General features: G+C 49.8%; 1 protein-coding gene across 3 annotated transcripts in view; it reads right to left on the bottom strand.

Moving 5' to 3' along the window:
- The window catches only part of LOC113818143 (inactive tyrosine-protein kinase transmembrane receptor ROR1), a 157844-nt gene that overhangs the window by 30100 nt on the left and 120244 nt on the right, over positions 1-7500 (bottom strand). The window lies entirely within an intron of this gene.

Raw genomic sequence — 7500 nt, 5'->3', positions numbered from 1 at the left:
TCTCTCTCTCTGTCTGTCCCTCTCTCTCTCTCTCTCTCTCTCTCTCTCTCTCTCTCTCTCTCTCTCTCTCTCTCTCTCTCTCTCTCTCTCTCTCTCTCTCTCTCTCTCTCTCCCTAGTTTATTTACTTCCCCTAGTATGTGTAAATTGGCTTCCTGAAGTAGGAATTCTCATTTACTAGTGGCAACATGGGAGGAATAATGATTTGATACCCGGAGGACAATTATTTGCATAGTTTCGGTACTTTCTGAATCGGCCTCCCCCTATCTCTCCCCTCTCCCTCTGTCCTCTCTCTCTCGCTCCCCCTATCCCTTTCTCCCCTTCCCCCCTCTTTTCTCCCCTTCGCTGTGTGGCGGAGGGGATCGGGCGACGGAAGTGATTGGTGGGTGAGGATGCGGCCGGGGAGCTGGGGAGGTTTCTGGGGCTTTGGAAGGGTGAGGAAGCACTCCCTCGAATGTGTTTATTTTGTATTTTTTTCTGTCGGTGTTTTTTTTCTTTAATATAACTTTATATAACTGTTAGGGCGTCTTGTAATATTTGATGTTTTGGGGTTTTATGTATATTCTGATTTCGTGTAGGTATATTTTTAAGTTGGGTCTCAACTTTTACAGTAATCTGTTCCTGAAACCATCTTTTTCTTCGAATCTTCCCTGTTTTTGTGCCTCAGCTGCAGATTCTCCTGATTCCTCCTCCCTAAGACGCACTCCAGGCACCTCCCCTCGTGCCTCCTCCTTCCCTTTCTTCCCCTCCCCCCTCCCCCCCTTTCTTCCCCTCACCCCCTCCTCCCCTTTCTTCCCCTCACCCCTCCTCCCCTTTCTTCCCCTCGCGTCCCCCTCCTCCCATTTCTTCCCCCTCACGCTCTCCCCCTTTCTTCCCCCTCACCCCCTCCCCTTTCTTCCCCTCACCCCCTCCTCCCCTTTCTTCCCTCACCCCCTCCTCCCCTTTCTTCCCCTCACCCCCTCCTCCCCTTTCTTCCCCTCACCCCTCCTCCCCTTCCTTCCCCTCGTGTCCCCCTCCGAGCCCCTGATTCCATTTCCTCCTTCGGCTACTTGGGGTCCCTCCGCCGCAACAACCTTTACGGCGCCTCCAACTTCAAAGGTACTTTTCATAACGTCTTCATATTCCCTTTTTCACGGTCTCCCCTCTTTCCTTCGCGCTACTCTCTCTCTCTCTTCCTCCTCCTTCCCTTCCTCTCTCTCTCTGTCTGTCTGCCTCTCTCTCTCTCTCTCTCTCTCTCTCTCTCTCTCTCTCTCTCTCTCTCTCTCTCTCTCTCTCTCTCTCTCTCTCTCTCTCTCTCTCTCTCTCTCTCCTTAACCCAGAGCAGCGTCTCGTGCATGGCCTCGGCTCCTTTTAAACCCGTCGCTGATATCATAAGCTTCCGCCCTGAGCACGGGTAATTGGGTTGTCATCCTTGCAAGAGCCTCCACCATCCGATTTTACAGCACACAAGTGTCTCCCACCCGCCCGCCCGCCCGCCCGCCTCTGTCACCTCCTTGTTCTCCGCCCGCCTCTGTCACCTCCTTGTTCTCCGCCCGCCGCGATCTATTCCCCGGGATTGCCACAGTCCAAAGGATCACATCAAACTCTTCTTCCCTTCACGTCCCGCGGCCTTTCCCTGGTCTTTTCTCTCTCTTCGGGAACACTTGCAGGGCCTTCGCTACCCAAGGCTGCGAAGGCAATCTTCCATGCGGAGGTCACGCTACAAGGAAGTTTCTAGATTGTTTAGTTGGTTTCTTACTTTTGTTAACGTGGATCAGGAGGAAAGTTACATGAAGGACCGGCGGCGGGGATGCAAACAATGATCTTGGAGTGTCGGCGCATACCTTTCCCTCAGGGCTGTTCCCGTGGATGTTCTATTTATTGCGGAACCTCAACAATATCCTCTCTCCTCAATCAACCAACTTGGAAATGGTGCGCCAAGAGGAAAAACATTGTGTGAAACTGCGAGTTCGGGAAAGATCGTAATGCGATGGGAACCTCTTATCTTGAATGAGATCTAGGACAGGTGCACAGTCATGAGGCCAGAAGGCTCTATGATGCTACTCGGCAACTCCTGCAGAGCTGGCTGCTTACGCCTCCATCTGCCTCAACTGCCGATGTGATGATTGCGTTGACCTCAGCGTCTGGCGGGGCAGGACCAGCAGCGGCGTGCACGTGGCCCGGGAACAGCGGCTGCCACTATGCGGGCGACAGATATTGCGTGATAATAACTCTCCTCTCACGCTTTTGTTTACCTCGCAGCCCTCTCCCTCGACCCATCTTCCCCCTCATCAGCTCTCCTCTCTCGCCTAGCCCGACCCCTCACTTAGGCCGCTGCCTCTCATAAAGCTGCTCCCTCACTCATCATTCCCGACGCGTCCTCTCCTTATTCAGTATACATGCTATCATTAATTTTCACATCTTAAATGCACCCCTTTACAACCCCATTATTATCTCTCCATTATAAGAAGTTTATTGGTTTCGCGTTCCCCATTACATGGCGTTTACCTGCCTCGGTTTCCCTACTACCCTAAATCTACCTGCCTCGGCTCCCCATCACCAAAGGTTTACCTTGTCTTACCCCATAATCTTTATCTGCTTTTATCATGCATCGCAATCGCCGCCACACGCACGGCACTCCGCCACTTGTTACGTTTTGCGTCGCTCTCCACAATCTATGCTGAACGGGCTCTATCCTTACGCCTGGATTTACAATATAACTTCCCGGTATTTAGTTCGAAAAACACTGCCACGCGGCCAGGATTCCTCGGCGGAGCGAAGGCGAGGGAGCGGAGAACAAATGGAAAACCCCTTTGTGATTTGGCCTTATCGAAGCGGCCATCGCGATAACTTTCCCGCGCTGGTCGTTGGTCAGATGTCCCTTCAAGTAAACATCTGTCGCGACAGAGATCGGAGATGGACGGAGAATGGGGGGCGCAGGGGAGGGGGCGGGGTAGGGGCACCCCCCCCCCCCGGGCAAAACAATTCCCAAGAAAAATGTCTCCGGCGCTGGGGCAAGCGGGCGGCAGCGGGAGGAGGAGCAGAGGGGCGCGGCCGGCCATCGTATGTCTTCCCTGCCCCTTGCCCATTGTCTTCACACCCCGGACAAAAGCCCCTTTGTGCGAGGTGTTAAGGCTAGACAAGTGAGCGAAATCTGATGCCGATATGAGAGTAATTATGTAGGGCAGTGTAGGGGAAGTGGATTGGGGGTGGGGGTGGGGTGGGGGACAACAGGAAGATGCGGGGGGAGGGGGAGGAAGGGGAGACGCAGGGGTGGGGGAGTGGACCCTGACGACACCATGTGGGTGTCGGGTGCACCGGGATGTGGGAAGGGGAGAAGGGCGAAGAGGGAGGAAATGGAGCAAGCGATAAGAAAGGATGAGCACGAGGAAATAAATGCGAATAACGGAAATAGTTCAAGATAAATCACGGCAAAGACAATCAGACCACGCAAGTTAAATTCCCAAAGGCGCTCGAGAAAAAATAAACAATCTCATCACTCGATGATGAGAGAAAAAGGCCCAGGGGCGGAGGGGGAGGGGTGGCACCGACACGGCACCCCGTGAGTCAAGGCAGAGTCACGTGATCCTCGGAAGCCTAGGAAGCCACAGGAGCCACAGGACAGGGGCGGGACAAAGCCTTGTTGGGTTAGCGCTCCGATGACCTTTCTATCGGTGTGTAAAATGGCGAGAAATGAGGCGTGATTCACAAGGCCTGCGCACCAAAATATGGAGGTGAAAATATGATTATTTTCGCGTGGGAAACACAACATGACGCGCGTTGTTCACGAGTAATTGCACGGGCTATGGAATCCGCCACATATGCTGGCAAGAAAGAGAAAATTACCCCAAAATGTGCATCTCGCTCGTGCTCCTCACGCAAAAACATACAAGCATCACATCAAACGAATTGCCAAGATCAGTCCGAACACAACGGCAGCAAACAAAACACATAAAACCTCTTGCACTCATAAGCTCAGTGAAAGCTCTATTGGAAAATTGCGCTCCTCAGTCCTCATTGCGAGTCTCGGTGGACAGCGCGCGGCGCAGAAAGCCTCTGCCCGACGCCCTCGAGCCACGAGATGTTGTTCTACTCCATGGGGGATGTTTGCCCGGCGTCTGTTTGTTTGTTTACGCTTATACACGCGCGCGCGCTCCTATATATTTGCACGCTCATGTCTCTATTTGTTGGTTCGGTTCTCCTCCCCCGAAGCTGTCACTCATTCCCGCCCACCTTTCGGGCTACTCGCGTTTCCGGTAAACTATTTGTGCTGCGGTTTGTTTACGCAACTGGATCTCGGCCCCAACAGTCTTGCCCCGACGTTGAAGAAACGCAGTAAAACTGGTAATGGCACTCACGCAGATTGTGAAGGCATACAGGCTAAGGCATCGACGTAAAACCTGAAGATGATATATAATGAAAAGGACTCTACTACTACTACTACAACTCCCCTCACCAACCCAGCGCCCTTTGGAGTGTTCGGGCGTGATGCGGGCGGGGCGTCGGTGTCGAGCACGACAATAAAATGACAGGGGGCGGCTTACGACTTCCAAAAAGACATTATTCCACATGGACTCATGTCGCGGCGTTCCACCGGATCATGCAGAGCGGCCATGAAACTTGTCCCCAGCGCCCAAAATACACACTTCGCCACCTGAAACCTAGAAAAATGTTGGCGGCCGTTTTCTCGGTTCCGAAATCCAACACAACGTTATTTCTTTTCGAACAATCAGCTAGAAATATGCCTCAATACTCGGATCCTGCGGGATGCATGGGATATTGACCCGCAAGCCTCGCGGACGGAAGAGCTATATTCCCAACCCTGCGGAATCCCACGGCTGGCTGAGGACACATTTCTGTAAGAATCGGGAAACTTTCGCGCGCTACTCCCTTATGTCAGGTACACTTGTAAAACTGTTTGATTACATCTCCTGCGCCGCTTCCGTCCCTCCTCGCTCGTGCCTTTTTCGTGCCGCTAATTTGCGCGGCTGTGATTATATTTCTACTAAATGAACATGTACGTGTATGCGAGTGTGTCTATCTGTCTGAGAAAGAAAGAAAGAAAGAAAGAAAGAAAGAGAGAAAGAATGAGAGAGAGAGAATGAGAGAGAGAGAATGAGAGAGAGAGAATGAGAGAGAGAGAGAGAGAGAGAGAGAGAGAGAGAGAGAGAGAGAGAGAGAGAGAGAGAGAGAGAGAGAGAGAGAGAGAGAGAGAGAGAGAGAGAGAGAGAGAGCATGCCACAAATCTCTAAAGACAACTGTAGCAAAAAGTAAAATTATCTCCCATTTGCCCTTTAAACTTGGCGAGTCCTGTAATGGCCTTTGAAGTTCACTGGGGGCTCTTCTCTCCTCACACATAAAGGCAGCGTCGCCGGGCGTAAGATCCATCACTCTTTGTCCCTCCGCGAAAAAAGCGAATGACAAAAGAAGAGAAAAAATAACAGAATAAATTATATCCTTCCCTCCTGCTAATGGCTCGCCGGGAACGGCTTCTCTCCGTCTCGGCCGTCTCCCTCCGATCCCTCTGCGCCGAATTGTCCCCGACCTTCCGCGAGAGAAGGATAAAAAACACGTGACGAAATCTTGTTTAACCTATTTGTAAACACGAAGGGGATTGCTTTTGTGCCGACATATTAGCTCCAATTCGTCAGACAAAAGCCCCGCGCCCGTTGCGTCTGCTGAAGGGCCTCCCGGCGGCGCTCGCGGGGGATCGAGGGCACTTGGACGCTGGCGGAGGCCACGCCTCGGCGACCGCGCTCGGGACACGGCTGCGCTGTTTAGGCGCCTGCCACTGACCTCCGTCTTTATCTATCTGTCTTTGGTCTCGTTCGCCTTTATCAGGAGCATTCTGAATCGTCGGGTTGTCTAGAGAGAGATTAGCCTAATCTATCTGTAACTTTATATGTGACGGTATATTTAGAACTGTGTGGTATATTGCTGTTCAGATGAGTAAGGGGTTGTGTATGACTTTGATAATCAGTTAAATATTCTAAACTGGCTTAATTTACCAATGCACTAGTAAGCCCCTTTTGCACTTGGTACTTTATTATTTGTTCAAAGCTAAAATACCGTGAATTTGAAAGAAAAATACCGCGCTTTCTCGTATTTATGAATGGCACGAATAAATGTACTCGAACAGAAATACACCCGCTTATTTACACTATACCGTGAATGCAATAAAGCGTAAGTGCAAAGTGGTTTACAAAGCACCGCAATTACACACACTTACAAAGATCAGAAATCCCGGCCATCGGAGCGGACTGGCGAGGCGGCCGCGATGAGGTGTTGCCGTAAACACAATTTCCCTTTAATTAATCTGTCAAAAGCCCTCTGTTGTGTTTTAGTTGTGGCGTGGATCAAGCCGGATTACGAGGCCAGCGGCTGATTAATTGGGTTCTAAAAATGCGCACAGCAATAAATGCAGTCATTTAGACCCAGAATGGCTCGTCTGAACCTGGTGCCCAAGACTCAATTCCACTGGGACATCACGCGGGAACGCTCTTGTCAAAATATTGATCTTTATCTTTATATGAAATTGTTAAGACACAGAGTAAAACTGCTTGGGGGAGTATATGCTTTAGCGCGTTTTATCTATTCTTATCGCACATAATGCTCCCCAAACATGCTGCATTAATGCAATCAAATCGTAAAGCGTAGCACACGTAAATGCAGAAATTCCATTCGTATGACTAATAAATGTTTATAACCCGCAACTAAGGCGTGCAAAACAATGCCTATCATTTTATTTTCTCACCAGTGTCCTCATTCGGACGGAGATCATTGCTAATTACAATAAAAATGAGTTTAGTATCATTTCCAAACTACCGAACTATACTCAATCTTATCTCTAGTACTTATTCTTATTAATTTATCAAATTTCACACCAAGGCGAAGATGCATTTAGGATGTTGGCGATGATGACTGAATGCCTCCTGTCCGAATAACGTCGTTGTCTTTCAAGTAATTCGCATTGGTAAACGTGGCAGGTGTCACACATTATCGCCGCCAACCTGTCGATCTGTCGTCATTCATCTATGGTACGTCTTCACCTCGAAAATAGAAGAGGAGAGAGAAAGAGAGAAAGAGAGAGAAAAAAAAGAGAGAGAAAGAGAAAGATAGAGAGAGAGAGAGAGAGAGCGATAGAACGATAGAACGATAGAACGAGAGAGAGAGAGAGAGAGAGAGAGAGAGAGAGAGAGAGAGAGAGAGAGAGAGAGAGAGAGAGAGAGAGAGAGAGAGAGAGAGAGAGAGAGAGAGAGAGAGAGAGAGACAGCACAGGCGGTGTACTTTTTCCCGTAAATAGGACACCTGAAAAGCCTGGCCTCTCACAATACTTGAGATACGAACAGTAAACAGGCCTAATTACCAGGTATTGGCAAGATCATTAGATATGCAAAATACGGTGATCAAAAACACAAAGAGAATATAAATTAACAAGGAGCACAAAGAAGATAATGAGAGTAATTATGTCTTAACAGCAGCACAAAACAAGCGTCGGAAATTACGACACAAAAACATTGTAT

This window comes from Penaeus vannamei, chromosome 3 (genome assembly GCF_042767895.1).
Source record: "Penaeus vannamei isolate JL-2024 chromosome 3, ASM4276789v1, whole genome shotgun sequence".
In the NCBI taxonomy this organism is placed as follows: domain Eukaryota; kingdom Metazoa; phylum Arthropoda; class Malacostraca; order Decapoda; family Penaeidae; genus Penaeus; species Penaeus vannamei.
Note: the sequence above shows the minus strand (reverse complement) of the source record. Positions and strands in the feature narration are given on the sequence as shown.